General features: G+C 40.3%; 1 pseudogene; it reads right to left on the bottom strand.

The window, feature by feature from the left end:
- Positions 1-16,599: 16,599 nt before the first annotated feature.
- LOC124504283 (ferritin light chain-like) lies at positions 16,600-17,134 on the bottom strand (annotated as a pseudogene).
- Between the last annotated feature and the right edge of the window lie 383 nt (positions 17,135-17,517).

Raw genomic sequence — 17,517 nt, 5'->3', positions numbered from 1 at the left:
GCTGGCCTGTGGGCCACATTTGAGTACCAGGGACTAGAGAAGAATTGAGAAAATCCAGCTGAGCTGTGTGCTCCATGCTCTTGTGGTGCTATGGTGTGAGATGGGGAAGGAGTTCATGTTCACTTAAATGTCTGCTATTGACCTTTCAATGCAGAACTTGCAAAATATTTTATTAGGAAAAAGTTCCATGTAAAAATTTCACTGTTTTCAAACTAAAATACTGTCTCTCTGGGAAAATTCTTTCCTTGTCAAGGATAAATATATCAGGCTGCTCACTCTGAAGCATGTTGTCAGCTTCTAGGGTGCCTGTTCTCCCACATCTGTGGGAGGGGTTCACTTCTGCCCCAGCTGGGCAGGCAGACCTGCTTTCTCTCCCCATAGGCCTTATGCATAGCCCCTGATCTCAAGCGAGGAAGAAGGAATGAGCTTGCAAAAGAAAAGGTGTAGTTTTCTGACTTGAAAAAGCAGGAGGTGAGTGCAGGCAGGCTGAGTTGGCTGCTATAGCAAAAGGCCTCACCCCCAAGTGGCAGGCACTGTGTGGGCCCCCTCTGCAGCTTGCAGCTGCAGGTGAGGAGTCCCACCTAGTTGCCTCTGTGGGAAAATGAGCTTAGGAGGTGAAGTGCAGGGCAGCTTCATAAACAGAGCCTGAAATGTCTTTTCCTCCAGCGAAATACATTTTCCCAGAAAACATAATTACGCTGCCAAAACCACTCCAAGCAGCTTGAAGATAAGAGCACCACAAAATGGAATGAGGCCTTTAGTTTTATCTAAAGAAAAATCTGGAGAATTCAAAATGGCTTAATTGCAAAGCTATGAAACAGCTTCTAAATCTGGGAAGTTAGAGCTATTTAGTTACCAATATTTTCTTTCAGTGTGCTGAGCCCCCTTCCTCATTGCAGGTGGCATGTGTGAGGTTTGACTGCCTTTTCTCCTGTCGTTTGATGATGACCATTTTTACCCTGGCTGCAGGAGCATAAAACTCCAGCCTGCCTGGGTTTATGCAGCAGCTTTCCCAGGAGGGAATCTGCTCTGGAGACAATGCTCCTGGTCTGGGGGAGTGGATTCTTTTCCCCAAGGACCCTGAACCATTGAGGGTCTTCCCAGCCCGTCCAACCCCAGGGTCTCTGCCAGAACAAAGAGGCTTAGTATGGAAGACAGATGGGGACTTGGGTGTATATAGTACTGAGGCCCTGTGAATGGGGGCAACCATTTACCTCAGGAGAATCAGAATTCAGAGTCTGACTTAGCCAAGCCCTCTGTTTTCCTTGCCCTCTCCTGAGTGGGCCCTGGCCTAGAGACCTGAACATGGGGGTGGCATGGTGCAGGCATCCTTCTGGAGCTTTTTGTGTTCTTGCTCATCAGTTTGGGTGGGTAACAAGTGCACCCACCATGTTCATCACTTTATCAATGCTTTCTTTTTTTTTTTTTTTTTATATATGAAGTTTATTGACAAATTGGTTTCCATACAACACCCAGTGCTCATCCCAAAAGGTGCCCTCCTCAATACCCATCACCCACCCGCCCCTCCCTCCCACCCCCCATCAACCCTCAGTTTGTTCTCAGTTTTCAACAGTCTCTTATGCTTTGGCTCTCTCCCACTCTAACGTCCTTTTTTTTTTTTTTTTCCTTCCCCTCCCCCATGGGTTCCTGTTAAGTTTGTCAGGATCCACATAAGAGTGAAACCATATGGTATCTGTCTTTCTCTGTATGGCTTATTTCACTTAGCATCACACTCTCCAGTTCCATCCACGTTGCTACAAAAGGCCATATTTCATTTTTTCTCATTGCCACGTAGTATTCCATTGTGTATATAAACCACAATTTCTTTATCCATTCATCAGTTGATGGACATTTAGGCTCTTTCCATAATTTGGCTATTGTTGAGAGTGCTGCTATGAACATTGGGGTACAAGTGCCCCTATGCATCAGTACTCCTGTATCTCTTGGGTAAATTCCTAGCAGTGCTATTGCTGGGTCATAGGGTAAGTCTATTTTTAATTTTCTGAGGAACCTCCACACTGCTTTCCAGAGCGGCTGCACCAATTTGCATTCCCACCAACAGTGCAAGAGGGTTCCCGTTTCTCCACATCCTCTCCAGCATCTGTAGTCTCCTGATTTGTTCATTTTGGCCACTCTGACTGGCGTGAGGTGATACCTGAGTGTGGTTTTGATTTGTATTTCCCTGATAAGGAGCGACGCTGAACATCTTTTCATGTGCCTGTTGGCCATCTGGATGTCTTCTTTAGAGAAGTGTCTATTCATGTTTTCTGCCCATTTCTTCACTGGGTTATTTGTTTTTCGGGTGTGGAGTTTGGTGAGCTCTTTATAGATTTTAGATACTAGCCCTTTGTCCGATATGTCATTTGCAAATATCTTTTCCTATTCCGTTGGTTGCCTTTTAGTTTTGTTGGTTGTTTCCTTTGCTGTGCAGAAGCTTTTTATCTTCATAAGGTCCCAGTAATTCACTTTTGCTTTTAATTCCCTTGCCTTTGGAGATGTGTCAAGTAAGAGATTGCTACGGCTGAGGTCAGAGAGGTCTTTTCCTGCTTTCTCCTCTAAGGTTTTGATGGTTTCCTGTCTCACATTTAGGTCCTTTATCCATTTTGAGTTTATTTTTGTAAATGGTGTGAGAAAGTGGTCTAGTTTCAACCTTCTGCATGTTGCTGTCCAGTTCTCCCAGCACCATTTGTTAAAGAGGCTGTCTTTTTTCCATTGGATGTTCTTTCCTGCTTTGTCAAAGATGAGTTGGCCATACGTTTGTGGGTCTAGTTCTGGGGTTTCTATTCTATTCCATTGGTCTGTGTGTCTGTTTTTGTGCCAATACCATGCTGTCTTGATGATGACAGCTTTGTAGTAGAGGCTGAAGTCTGGGATTGTGATGCCTCCTGCTTTGGTCTTCTTCTTCAAAATTCCTTTGGCTATTCGGGGCCTTTTGTGGTTCCATATGAATTTTAGGATTGCTTGTTCTAGTTTCGAGAAGAATGCTGGTGCAATTTTGATTGGGATTGCATTGAATGTGTAGATAGCTTTGGGTAGTATTGACATTTTGACAATATTTATTTTTCCAATCCATGAGCAGGGAATGTCTTTCCAGTTCTTTAAATCTTCTTCAATTACCTTCATAAGCTTTCTATAGTTTTCAGCAAACAGATCCTTTACATCTTTGGTTAGATTTAATCCTAGGTATTTTATGCTTCTTGGTGCAATTGTGAATGGGATCAGTTTCTTTATTTGTCTTTCTGTTGCTTCATTGTTAGTGTATAAGAATGCAACTGATTTCTGTACATTGATTTTGTATCCTGCAACTTTGCTGAATTCATGTATCAGTTCTAGCAGACTTTTGCTGGAGTCTATCGGATTTTCCATGTATAATATCATGTCATCTGCAAAAAGCGAAAGCTTGACTTCATCTTTGCCAATTTGGATGCCTTTGATTTCCTTTTGTTGTCTGATTGCTGATGCTAGAACTTCCAGCACTATGTTAAACAACAACGGTGAGAGTGGGCATCCCTGTCGTGTTCCTGATCTCAGGGAAAAAGCTCTCAGTTTTTCCCCGTTGAGGATGATGTTAGCTGTGGGCTTTTCATAAATGCCTTTTATGATCTTTAAGTATGTTCCTTCTATCCCGACTTTCTCCAGGGTTTTTATTAAGAAAGGGTGCTGGATTTTGTCAAAGGCCTTTTCTGCATCGATTGACAGGATCATATGGTTCTTCTCTTTTTTTTGTTAATGTGATGTATCACGTTGATTGATTTGCGAATGTTGAACCAGCCCTGCATCCCAGGAATGAATCCCACTTGATCATGGTGAATAATGCTTTTTATATGCTGTTGAATTCGATTTGCTAGTATCTTATTGAGAATTTTTGCATCCATATTCATCAGGGATATTGGCCTGTAGTTCTCTTTTTTTACTGGGTCTCTGTCTGGTTTAGGAATCAAAGTAATACTGGCTTCATAGAATGAGTCTGGAAGTTTTCCTTCCCTTTCTATTTCTTGGAATAGCTTGAGAAGGATAGGTATTATCTCTGCTTTAAACGTCTGGTAGAACTCCCCTGGGAAGCCATCTGGTCCTGGACTCTTATTTGTTGGGAGATTTTTGATAACCGATTCAATTTCTTCGCTGGTTATGGGTCTGTTCAAGCTTTCTATTTCCTCCTGATTGAGTTTTGGAAGAGTGTGGGTGTTCAGGAATTTGTCCATTTCTTCCAGGTTGTCCAATTTGTTGGCATATAATTTTTCATAGTATTCCCTGATAATTGTTTGTATCTCTGAGGGATTGGTTGTAATCATTCCATTTTCATTCATGATTTTATCTATTTGGGTCATCTCCCTTTTCTTTTTGAGAAGCCTGGCTAGAGGTTTGTCAATTTTGTTTATTTTTTCAAAAAACCAACTCTTGGTTTCGTTGATCTGCTCTATAGTTTTTTTAGATTCTATATTGTTTATGTCTGCTCTGATCTTTATTATTTCTCTTCTTCTGCTGGGTTTAGGCTGCCTTTGCTGTTCTGCTTCTAGTTCCTTTAGGTGTGCTGTTAGATTTTGTATTTGGGATTTTTCTTGTTTCTTGAGATAGGCCTGGATTGCAATGTATTTTCCTCTCAGGACTGCCTTCGCTGCGTCCCAAAGTGTTTGGATTGTTGTATTTTCATTTTCGTTTGTTTCCATATATTTTTTGATTTCTTCTCTAATTGCCTGGTTGACCTACTCATTCGTTAGTAGGGTGTTCTTTAACCTCCATGCTTTTGGAGGTTTTCCAGACTTTTTCCTGTGGTTGATTTCAAGCTTCATAGCATTGTGGTCTGAAAGTATGCATGGTATAATTTCAATTCTTGTATACTTATGAAGGGCTGTTTTGTGACCCAGTATATGATCTATCTTGGAGAATGTTCCATGTGCACTCGAGAAGAAAGTATATTCTGTTGCTTTGGGATGCAGAGTTCTAAATATATCTGTCAAGTCCATCTGATCTAATGTCTCATTCAGGGCCCTTGTTTCTTTATTGACCGTGTGTCTAGATGATCTATCCATTTCTGTAAGTGGGGTGTTAAAGTCCCCTGCAATTACCACATTCTTATCAATAAGGTTGCTTCTGTTTATGAGTAATTGTTTTATATATTTGGGGGCTCCGGTATTCGGCGCATAGACATTTATAATTGTTAGCTCTTCCTGATGGATAGACCCTGTAACTATTATATAATGTCCTTCTTCATCTCTTGTTACAGCCTTTAATTTAAAGTCTAGTTTGTCTGATATAAGTATGGCTACTCCAGCTTTCTTCTGGCTTCCAGTAGCATGATAAATAGTTCTCCATCCCCTCACTCTGAATCTAAAGGTGTCCTCAGGTCTAAAATGAGTCTCTTGTAGACAGCAAATAGATGGTTCTTGTTTTTTTATCCATTCTGATACCCTATGTCTTTTGGTTGGCGCATTTAATCCATTTACATTCAGTGTTATTATAGAAAGATACGGGTTTAGAGTCATTGTGATGTCTGTATGTTTTATGCTTGTAGTGATGTCTCTGGTACTTTGTCTCACAGGGTCCCCCTTAGGATCTCTTGTAGGGCTGGTTTAGTGGTGACAAATTCTTTCAGTTTTTGTTTGTTTGGGAAGACCTTTATCTCTCCTTCTATTCTAAATGACAGACTTGCTGGATAAAGGATTCTCGGCTGCATATTTTTGCTGTCTAGCACCCTGAAAATCTCGTGCCAATTCTTTCTGGCCTGCCAAGTTTCAAAAGAGAGATCAGTCACGAGTCTTATAGGTCTCCCTTTATATGTGAGGGCACGTTTACCCCTTGCTGCTTTCAGAATTTTCTCTTTATCCTTGTATTTTGCCAGTTTCACTATGATATGTCGTGCAGAAGATCGATTCAAGTTACGTCTGAAGGGAGTTCTCTGTGCCTCTTGGATTTCAATGCCTTTTTCCTTCCCCAGTTCAGGGAAGTTCTCAGCTATTATTTCTTCAAGTACCCCTTCAGCACCTTTCCCTCTCTCTTCCTCCTCTGGGATACCAATTATGCGTATATTATTTCTTTTTAGTGTATCACTTAGTTCTCTAATTTTCCCCTCATACTCCTGGATTTTTTTATCTCTCTTTTTCTCAGCTTCCTCTTTTTCCATAACTTTATCTTCTAGTTCACCTATTCTCTCCTCTGCCTCTTCCATCCGAGCCGTGGTGGTTTGCATTTTGTTTTCCATTTCCTTTAAAGCGTTTTTCAGCTCCTCGTGACTGTTCCTTAGTCCCCTGATGTCTGTAGCAAGAGATTCTCTGCTGTCCTGTATGCTGTTTTCCAGCCCAGCGATTAATTTTATGACTATTATTCTAAATTCACTTTCTGTTATATTATTTAAATCCTTTTTGATCAGCTCATTAGCTGTTTTTATTTCCTGGAGATTCTTCTGAGGGGAATTCTTCCGCTTGGTCATTTTGGATAGTCCCTGGTGTGGTGAGGGCCTGCAGGGCACTTCCCCTGTGCTGTGGTGTATAACTGGAGTTGGTGGGCGGGGCCGCAGTCCGACCTGATGTCTGCCCCCAGCCCACCGCTGGGGCCACAGTCAGACTGGTGTGTGCCTTCTCTTCCCCTCTCCTAGGGGCGGGATTCACTGTGGGGTGGCGTGGCCCGTCTGGGCTACTTGCACACTGCCAGGCTTGTGATGCTGGGGATCTGGCGTATTAGCTGCGGTGGGAAGGCAAGGTGCACAGCGGCGGGGGGGGGGGGGGCAGGCTTAGCTCGCTTCTCCTTAGGTGATCCACTTCAGGAGGGGCCCTGTGGCAGCCGGAGGGAGTCAGATCTGCTGCCGGAGGTTTGGCTCCGCAGAAGCACAGAGTTGGGTGTTTGCGCGGAGGGAGCAATTTCCCTGGCCGGAACCGGTTCCCTTTGGGATTTGGGCTGGGGGATGGGCGGGGGAGATGGCGCTGGCGAGCGCCTTTGTTCCCCGCCAAACTGAGCTCTGTCGTCCGGGGGCTCCGCAGCTCACCCTCCCTTTGTCCTCCAGCCTTCCCGCTTTCCGAGCAGAGCTGTTAACTTATGACCTCCCAGACGCTAAGTCGCGCTTGCTGTCGGAACACAGTCCGTCAGGCCCCTCCGCTTTTGCAAGCCGGACTCGGGGGCTCTGCTTGGCTGGCGAGCCGCCCCTCCGCCCCGGCTCCCTCCCGCCAGTCCGTGGAGCGCGCACCGCCTCGCCGCCCTTCCTACCCTCTTCCGTGGGCCTCTCGTCTGCAGTTGGGTCCGGTGACTCCGTTCTGCTAATCCTCTGGTGGTTTTCTGGGTTATTTAGGCAGGTGTAGGTGGAATCTAAGTGATCAGCAGGACGCGTGGTGAGCCCAGCGTCCTCCTAAGCCGCCATCTTCCCAGAATCCTATCAATGCTTTCAATAAGCAAGAAACTCGGGGTGCCTCGGTGGCTCAGTTGGTTAAGTGTCTGACTTCAGCTCAGGTCATGATCTCACAGTTCATGAGTTCCAGTCCTGTGCTGGACTCTGTGCTGACAGCAAAGAGCCTAGGGCATGCTTCGAGTTCTGTGTCTCCCTCTCTCTCTGCCCCTCCCTTGCTCACATTCTGTCTCTCTCTAAAATAAATAAACATTAAAAAAACTAAAAAAAAATTTCAACTTGATTAAAAAAAATAAACAAGAAACTGATGAGTGAACCCTCTGCATCCCTCTGCCTTCCCTGGCATGGAAGCCCCCTTTGTCCCTATACCATTATATTTAGGAGAGTTGACTATATTCCTAAAACAGTCAACACTGCAAATTGGCAAGCCTGCTGGGAGTCAGCACCGAAGGCACTACACTGCCTCTTGTTATTCTGCTTTACACTGTGGACTTGCACTTTTCCTGGTCCTAATGCAGCATCATCTTTTTGTTTCTTGCTCTTAACTTTTAGGACAGTCTTTGGCTCTAAGGAAGAGGGACCAACCACTCTGGGGGGGTTAAAAACCTGTCTGAAATTTTATTCTTTACAACTGGTACTAATTTTTAAGCTTATGAAATATTTCAAACATACAGAAAATCAATAGAGTACCATAAGCACCTATACATCTACCACTCAGATTCAACCAATGAGCATCATTTGCTTCAGATTAAAATTAAAACATTTTAATTAAAAAATTGAAAAATATATTAATTTTTTTAATGTTTATTTTTGAGAGAGAAAGAGGCAGAGTGCAAGTGGGGGATGAGCAGAGAGAGGGAGACACAGAATCTGAAGCATGTTCCAGGCTCTGAGCTGTCAGCACAGAGCCTGACGTAGAGCTTGAACTCATGAACCACAAGATCAAGACCTGAGCCAAAGTTAGATACTTAACCAACTGAGCCACCCAGGTTCCCCTGGATTACATATTTTTTTAAAGAAGTAAAACATCACAGCTGAAGCAACCATCAACAAAGCTAAAAGACAACCTATAGAATAGGAGAATATATTTTCAAATAATATATCCAATAAGGGATTAAGATCTAAAATATATAAAGAACTTATACAACTCAACACCAAAAAAACAAATAATCCAATTTAAAAATCCAAATTAAAAAATCCAATTAAAAAATGACATGAATACACATTTTTCCAAAGAAGATGTACAGATGGCCAACAGACAACATGAAAAGATGCTAACCACAGCAAGCTATCACCTTACACCTGTCAGAAGGCTAGAATAAAAAAGATAAGAAGTAATAAGTGTTGGTGAGGATGTGAAGAAAAAGGCACTCTCATGCACTGTTGGTGGGAATGCCACTGTAGAAAACAATTAAAAAATTAAAAAAAATTAAAAAGAGAAGTACCATATGATTCAGTAGTTCCATTACTGGATATTTACCCAAAGTAAAAACAATAATGATTTAAAAAGATATATGCACTCCTATGTTTATTTCAGCATTGTTTACAATAGCCAAGACATGAAATCAGTGATGTAGAAGATAAAATTACAGAAAATAATGAAGCTGAAAAGAAGGAAGAAAAGTATTGGATCATAAATGTAGATCTGGAGAACTTAGCAACTCTTTAAAGCATAATAAATATTCTTATCATAGGAGTCCCAGAAGAACAATTAGGGAGAAAAAGGGCAGAAGTTTTATTTGAGCAAATTATAGCTGAAAACTTCCCTAACCTGGGGAAGGAAACAGACATCAAAATCCAAGAGCCATAGAGAACTCCCATCAAGTTCAACAAAAGCCGATCCACATCAAGATATATCATATTCAAATTCACAAAATACACAGACAAGAATCCTGAAAGCAACAAGGGAAAAAGAATCTTTAACCTACAATGGAAGACAGATCAGGGTCACAGCAGATCTGTCCACAGAAACTTCACAAGCCAGAAGAGAGTGGTGTGATATATTCAATGTGCTGAATGGGAAAAATATGCAGACAATAATACTTTATACAGCAAGACTGTCATCTAGAATAGAAGGAGAGATAAAAGGTTTCCAAGAACAAAAAAACCAAATGAGTTCATAACCAGACCTGCAAGAAATATTAAAAAAAATTTAATGTTTATTCATTTTTGAGAGAAGGAGAGTCAGAGGGCAAGCAGGGGATGGGCAGAGAGAGGGAGAGACACAGAATTAGAAGCAGGCTCCAGGCTCTGAGCTGTTAACACAGAGCCTGATGTGGGGCTCGAACTCTTGAACCATGAGATCATGACCTGAGTTGAAGTCTGATGTTTATCCAACTGAGCCACACAGACACCCCTTTGAAAGAAATATTAAATTTAGGAGACTCTTTGAGTGGGAAAGAAATACTATAATCAAAAAAAAAAAACTAGAATGGAACAGAGAATGTCATTGGAAAAATCAGTTTTACAGGTAACACAATGGCACTAAATTCATATCTTTAAATAATCACTCTGAATATAAATGAACTAAATGCCCCAATCAAAAGACTTAGGACATCAGAATGGATATAAAACCAAAACCCATCTATATGTTGCCTACAAAAGACTCATTTTAGACCTAAAGACACCTGCATATTGAAAGAGAGGGGATGGAGAACCAACAGCCGTGCTAATGGATGTCAAAAGAAAGCTGGAGTAGCCATATTCATATCAGACAAGATAGATCTTAAACCAAAGACTGTAACAAGAGATGAAGAAGGACACTATATCACAATTAAGGGTCTATCCATCAAGATCTAAAAATTGTAAATATTTATGCCCCCAACTTGAACACCCAAATATATAAATCAACAACAAACATAAAGGAATACAATAATAATACAATAATAGTAGGAGACTTTAACACACCACTTCTGGCAATGGACAGATCATATAAGCAGAAAATCAACAAGGGAACAATGGCTTTGAATGACACACTGGACTGGATGGACTTAACAGATATATTCAGAACATTTCATCCTAAAGCAGCAGAATATACATTCTTCTCCAGTGCACATGGAACATTGTCCAGAATAGATCACATGCTGGGTTACAAATCAGTCCTCAACAAGTCCAGAAAGATTGAGGTCATACCATGCATATTTTCAGGTCACAGCACAAGGAAATTTGAAGTCAACCACAAGAAAAAATTTGGAAAGACCACAAATACATGGAGGTTAAGGAACATCCCACTGAGTTAACAAGGAAATTAAAGAAGAAATAAAAAATACATGGAAGGAAATGAAAATGAAAACACAACAGTCCAATACCTTTGGGATGCAGCAAAGGTAGTCCTAAGAGGAAAGTATATTACAATACACATCTACATAAGAAGAAAGAAAAGTCTGAAATACACAACCAAACCTTACTCCTAAAGGAGCTAGAAAAGGAACAGCCAATAAAGCTTAAAGCCAGCAGAAGATGGAAAATAATAATGATTACAGCAGAAATAAATAATATAGAAACAAAGAAACCAGTAGAGCAGATTAACAAAACTAAGCACTGATTCTTTGAAAGAATTAATACAATTGATAACCCCCTAGCCAGACTTATCAAAAGGAGAAAGGACCCAAATAAATAAAATAAATGAAAGAAGAGAGGTCACAACTAACACCATAGAAATACAAACAATTGTAAGAGAATACTATGAAAAATTATATGCCAAAAAACTGGGCAATCTGGAAGAAATGGACAAATTCCTAGAAACATACAAAGTAGCAAAAACTGAAACAGGTAAAAATAGAAAATTTGAACAGATCCATAACCAGCAAAGAAATTGAATCAGTAATCAAACAAACAAAAGTCTGGGGCCAGATGGCTTCCCAGGGGAATTCTACCAGACATTTAAAGAAGAGCTAATACCTATTCTTCCCAAATGTTTCCAAAAAATATATATGGAAGGAAAGCTTCCAAACTCCTTCTACAAGGTCAGCATTACCATGATTCCAAAATCAAAGAGCCCACTAAAAAGAAGAATTGCAGGCCAATATCCCTGATGAACGGGGTTGCAAAAATTCTTAACAAGATACTAGCAAATCAAATTCAATAGTACATTGAAAGAATTATTCACCATGATCTAGTGGGACCTATTCCTGGCCTTCAGTGCTGGCTCGATATTCACAAATCAATCAAAATGATACACCACCTTAATAACAGAAATCATAGGAACCATATTATCTTGTCAATAGATGCAGAAAAAGCATTTGACAAAATATAGCATCCATTCTTGATAAAAACCTTCAACAAAGTAATGATAAATGAAACATACCTCAATATCATAAAGGCCATATTCCAAAGATCCACAACTAATATCATCCTCAGTGGGGAAAAACTGAGAGCTTTTCCTCTACAGTCAGGAACAAGACAGGGATGCCCACTCTCACCACTGTTATTTAACATAGTTCTGGAAGGCTTAGCCTCAGCAGTCAGACAACAAAAGTAAATAAAAGGCATACAAATTGTCAAGGGAGAAGTCAAACTTTGAGTATTTTCAGATGACATGATACTCTATGTAGAAAACCTGAAAGACTCTAGCAAAAAATTGCTAGAGCTAATACATGAATTCAGCAAAGTTGCAGGCTATAAAATCAATGTACAGTAATCTGTTGCATTTCTGTGCACCAATAACAAAGTAGCAGAAAAAGAAGTAAAGGAATCAAATCCATTTACAATGGCACCAAAAACCATGAGCTACCTAAGAATTAAGGTACCTAACCAAAGAGGTAAAAAATCTGTACTCTGAAAACAATAGAAAACTTATGAAGGAAACTGAAAAGGTTATAATTAAATGGTAAAACATTCCATGCTCATGGATTGGAAGAACAAACATTGCTAAAATGTCTATAGTATCAAAATCAATGTACACATTTAATACAATCCCTATTAAATTCCACCAGCATTTCTCACAGAGCTAGAACAAACTGTCCTAAAACTTCTATGGAACCACAAAATATGCCAAATAGCTAAAGCATTACTGAAAAAGAAAAGTCAAGCTGGAAACATTACAGTTTCAGACTTTGAGTTATATTGCAAAGCTGTAGTCATAAAATAGTGTGGTGTTGGCACAAAACAGACACATAGATCAATGGAACAGAATAGAAAACCCAGAAATGGACCCACAACTATAAAGCCAACTAATCTTCAACAAAGCAGGAAAAAATATTCAATGGAAAAAACAGTCTCATCAACAAATGGTGTTGCAAAAACTAAGTGGCAGCATGCAGAAGAATAAAACTGGACCACTTACACCATACACAAAAATAAATTCAAAATGGGTGAAAGACCTAAAGATGAGACAGGAAACCATCAAAATCCTATAGGAGAACACAGGCAGCAACCTCTTTGATTTTGGCTGGAGCAGCTTCTACTAGACATGTTGCCAGAGGTAAGGGAAACTAAAGCAAAAATAAACTATTGGGACTTCATGAAGATAAAAATCTTCTGCACAGTGAAGGAAACATTCAAAAAAACCTAAAAGGCAGCTTATAGAACGGGAGAAGATATTTTAGATGACCTATCTGATAAAGGGTTAGTATCCAAAATTTATAAAGAACTTACCAAACTCAATGCCCCCAAAACAAATAATCTACTCATAAAATGGGCAGAATACATAAATTAAAATTTTTCCAAAGAAGACATCCAGATGGCTAACAGACACATGAAAAGATGCTTACCATCACTCATCCTCAGGGAAATACAAATCAAACCCATGAGGAGATAGTACCTCACACCTGCCAGAATGGCTAAAATTATCAACACAGGAAACAACAGATATTGGCGAGGATGTGGAGAAAGGGGAAGCTTCTTACATATTGGTGGGAATGCAAACTGATGCAGCCACTCTGGAAAATAGTATGGAGTTTACTCAAAAAGTTAAAAATAAAACTATCCTATGACCCAGCAATTGCACAACTAGGTATTTACCAAATCATAAAGATTTGATGTTTATAGCAACGTTATTAAAAATAGCCAAACTATGTGAAGACCCCAAATATCCACTGACTGATGAATGGATAAAGAAGATTAATGGAATATTATTTAGCCATCAAAAAATGAAATCTTACCATTTGCAATGAAGTGGATGGAGATAGAGTGCATTTGGCTAAACGAATTAAGTCAGTCAGAGAAAGATAAATGCCATATGATTTCACCCTTATGTAGAATTTAAGAAACAAAACAGATGAGCACTTAGGAGGGGGGAAAAGAGAGAGAGAGGGAAACAAACCACCAGAGACTCTTGAACATAGAGAACAAACAGGGTTGATGGAAGGAGGTAGGTGGGGGATGGGTATTAAGAAGGGCACTTGTTATGATGAGCACTGAGTGTTATGTGCATATGATGAATCACTAAATTCTACTCCTGAAGGCAATTTTAAACTATATGTTAACTAACTAGAGTTTGAATGAAAATTTGAAAAAACCCAAAACTCTCCTCCTTTATCATTTCCATCCCCATTCTTCCAGTTGTTTTCTCCAAATTGCATCTTTATACATTTATGTTTCCAAAATGTAAACTAATATATTGTTTAATGCATTAGTCTCCAAAAATATGTAGAAAATAAAATGTGTAGTTGCAAAGTTAAAATAATATTAGTTTTTAGACTAATAATTGTTTTTGTGTATGAAACAAAACCTGGAGTTATATACCGTTGTTACAATAATACAAGCTTTTGTAATTGCCCATGTATTTACCTTTACTGAGATATTTATTTCTTCATATAGACTTTAAGTTACTGCTTAGTGTGTTTTCATTTCAATCTGCAGGACAGTTTTTTCATATATAGATAGGATCCTTGGTTGACTATGTTTTTCTGTTTTTCTTTTTTTTCTTCTGAATTTTATTTGAGAGAGGGGCACCTGGGTGGGTCAGTTAGGCGTCCGACTTTGGCTCAGATCATGATCTCATAGTTCGTGGGTTCGAGCCCTGGGTTGAGGTGTGCTGACAGCTCAGAGCCTGGAGCCTGCTTCAGATTCTGTGTCTCACTCTCTGTCCCTCCCCTGCTAGTGCTCTCTCTCTCTCTCTCTCTCTCAAAATAAATAAATTTTATTTGAGAGAGAGAGACAGACAGAAGATCTGAGGCAGGCTCTGTGCTGTCAGCAGAGAGCCTGATGTGGGGCTCAAACTCATGAATGGTGAGATCATGACCTGAGCCGAAGTCAGACACTTAACCAACTGAGCCACCCAGGAGCTCTTGGACTCCAAAATTTTTGACAAGAAATCTTCTGGTAATCTTATTGAGGACTCCTTGTTTGGAAAGAGTCACAATTCTCTTCCTGCTTTCAAAATGTTCTTGTCGCCTTTTGAAAGTTTGATTTTAATGTGTCTAGGTGTGAGTCTCTTTGAGTTCATCCTTTGGAAGTTTGTTGAATTTCTTACATGTTTATATCATTCTTTCATCAGATTTGTTAAATTTTTGGCTATTATTTCTTCAAATATTCTCTCTGCCCCTTCCTCTCTCTCTCTTCCTTCTGGGACTTCCACGATGCGTTTGCTGGTCTGCTTGATGATGCCCATAGTTCCTTTAGGCTCTGTTCACTTTTCTTTAATCTTTTTCTCAGAGTCAATAATTCTCATTTAGTGATTCTTTCTTCTGCCTGCTCAAACCTGCCTTTGAATTCTTCTAGTAAATTTTCATTTCAGTTATTATATTTTTCAGTTCCAGAATTTCTTTTTTGGTATCTTTTTAGATATTCTATTTCTTTATTGGTATTTCCAGTTTGTTAACACATTTTTTTCTTGACTTTTCCCACATCTTTCTTTAGTTCTTTGTGTATCTTAATATAGTTGTCTTTGTCAAGTAGGTCTGCCAGCAAGTCTTCTTTCAGGACAGTTTGTTTGTTTATTTATTTACTTTGGAGGAGCCATACTTTTCTATTTCTTTCTATGACTTGTTATTTTGTCGTTGTTGTTGTTGAAAACTAGACATTTGAATCTAGTAATGTGATAACTCCAGAAATCTGATTCTTTCCCATCTACAGAGTTTGCTGTTTTTGTTTTTATTTATTTTTGATCTGTTGTCCAATCTGTCACCTGACTGTGCTTAAGATCAGACAGAACTATAAACTCAAGGTATTTTTCTGGTCTTTTCTGAGCCTTCACCTCCCCCTGGGCATGTGTGGTGACATTCTAATTTCCCCTGTATATGTTGCTTTTGAATGTCCTAGTTTTTAGTGTATATCTCCCAAAAATGGAAAAAGAGAAAGACAAAAGGCAGGGAAAAGATGTCGGCCCTTTACAATCCCTAGAAGTTATTTCTGCCAGAGGGAAATGAACAGTGCAATAATGGGAGGAAGTGCAACAATGTCTGCCCTCCACTTTGCACTTCTGAGAGCAGAAGCAGCAGTGATCAGGGCATAATCCTCAGTATTTAGAGGATAAGTTTCTTTTTGTCCACTCTTGCTCCTGCAAGGTGTGTGCAAGCTACTCTAGGAGCACATGCACAGTTTTCTGCCATGTGGCTGGGGGTGGGGGATGGGTAGCTGCTTTGTGCTAAAAGCTGAAATTGACTAAAATTAACCATAGCTTACTGCTCAAGCCTTCCCCTGGAAGTTTCAAACCTTCAATAGACTCCAGAGTTCCAAAATAGCTACATCAGGGGATTCTGCCAGTGCAATTGTCCCGTCTCTGTGGGGATATGGATTCCTGGTGCTTTCTACTGTGCCATCTTCCCAGTGTGTTTGTTAAGAAGTTTTTTTTTTTAATTTTTTAAAATGTTTTTTAAAAATTTATTTTTGAGACAGAGAGAGATAGAGCATGAGCAGGGGAAGGGCAGAGAGAGAGGGAGACACAGAATCTGTGCTGAGCTGTCAGCACAGAGCCTGACATGGGGCTCAAACTCACCGACTGTGAGATTGACCTGAGCCGAAGTCAGACGCCCAACCGACTGAGCCACCCAGGCACCCTTAGAGTTTTTAACTTGTATAAGGTACTGAATTTTATCAAATGCCTTTTCTACATCTGTTGATGATATTGACATTTCTTTTTTTTCAATCTATTATGTGATAAACCTCATTCCACAACTTTAAGCCAACTTTGCATTTCTGAGATAAACCCTTTTTGATCAAGCTATTAGGTGTTTTTTTTTTTTTTTCCTGCAACAAACTTTATTGATTCCATTTGGTCCATGTCTTGGGAGAAGGCTCCAAGATGGATAAAAAGTTGCCTACTGCATCTTCAGGGAGAGGTTCAAGAACAAGCCCTGGCACCAAGGGGATGCTAAAGGGGCCCCTCAAAGGCTTCTGGGCTTCAGGGGCTCCTGGTCATGCTTGAAGGTGAGCCTTTTGAAGAGACACTTGCCCAACCAAGTCTGCAGAGGTTAGTCAGGTGGTTGCCCATCTTCTTGATGAGTTTCACCTCATCATCTAGGAAGTGGTTCTCCAGGAAGTCACAGAGATGATGGTCTGTGTGGGAAGAACCCAGGGCGTGCAGATTCAAAAGGACTTCGTTCAGGTTCTCCAGAACCAGGGCAGCTTCTGTGACCTCTAGGGTTTTACTTCGCTCATCTTGAGATGGACTTTGCACATCCTGGAAGAGGGTGTGGCCACTTGCTGAGCTGGTTTTGCATCTTCAAGAGATACTCAGTGCCCTTGCACTTCTTAGTCAACTTGTGGAAGAAATGCCCATGCCCTACAGAGCCAACTCATTGTGGTCAAAATAGATGCCCAGAGAGAGGTATGTATGGAGCCCCACAGGTGCGTATTGACCAGGTGGTTGATGGCAGCCTCCACCTTGGTGGAATAATTCTTATGAATCTGAGAGCTCATGGTTGATTGATAATATGGAGCTAAGCTCAAAATAAGGTGTTGGCTGGTTCCAGAGGCAGAGGGTGGCTGAGAAGATGCCTCCAAAGGTTCAAACTGGAAAAAAAGTTTGGAGGGTGGTCAGAGGCTGGTAGAAGGGGCATCCCTGGGTCTGTTCCATCCAAACAGTGTTGGAGCAAGAAATAGATCTGCAGGACCACCAGGTGTACTGCCAAGCTATCAATTTTTAAGTGCTATATTCAAGTTCCTGAAATTTGTATGGGATTTGAATTTATGTTTGTGGGTGAGTTTATCTTGTCAGTCATTTGGGTTTGATATCAAGGTTTTACTATCCTCATGAATCAAGCTCTTTTTTTAATGTTTATTTTTGAGAGAGAGAGAGAGAG

The sequence above is a fragment of the Lynx rufus genome, unplaced genomic scaffold (genome assembly GCF_022079265.1).
Source record: "Lynx rufus isolate CCGP_SWC_20201006 ecotype Redwood Valley unplaced genomic scaffold, mLynRuf1.p SCAF_8, whole genome shotgun sequence".
NCBI classification, from domain to species: Eukaryota; Metazoa; Chordata; class Mammalia; order Carnivora; family Felidae; genus Lynx; species Lynx rufus.
The sequence above is the reverse complement of the archived record's forward strand: the minus strand, read 5'-3'. Positions and strand labels throughout refer to the sequence as shown.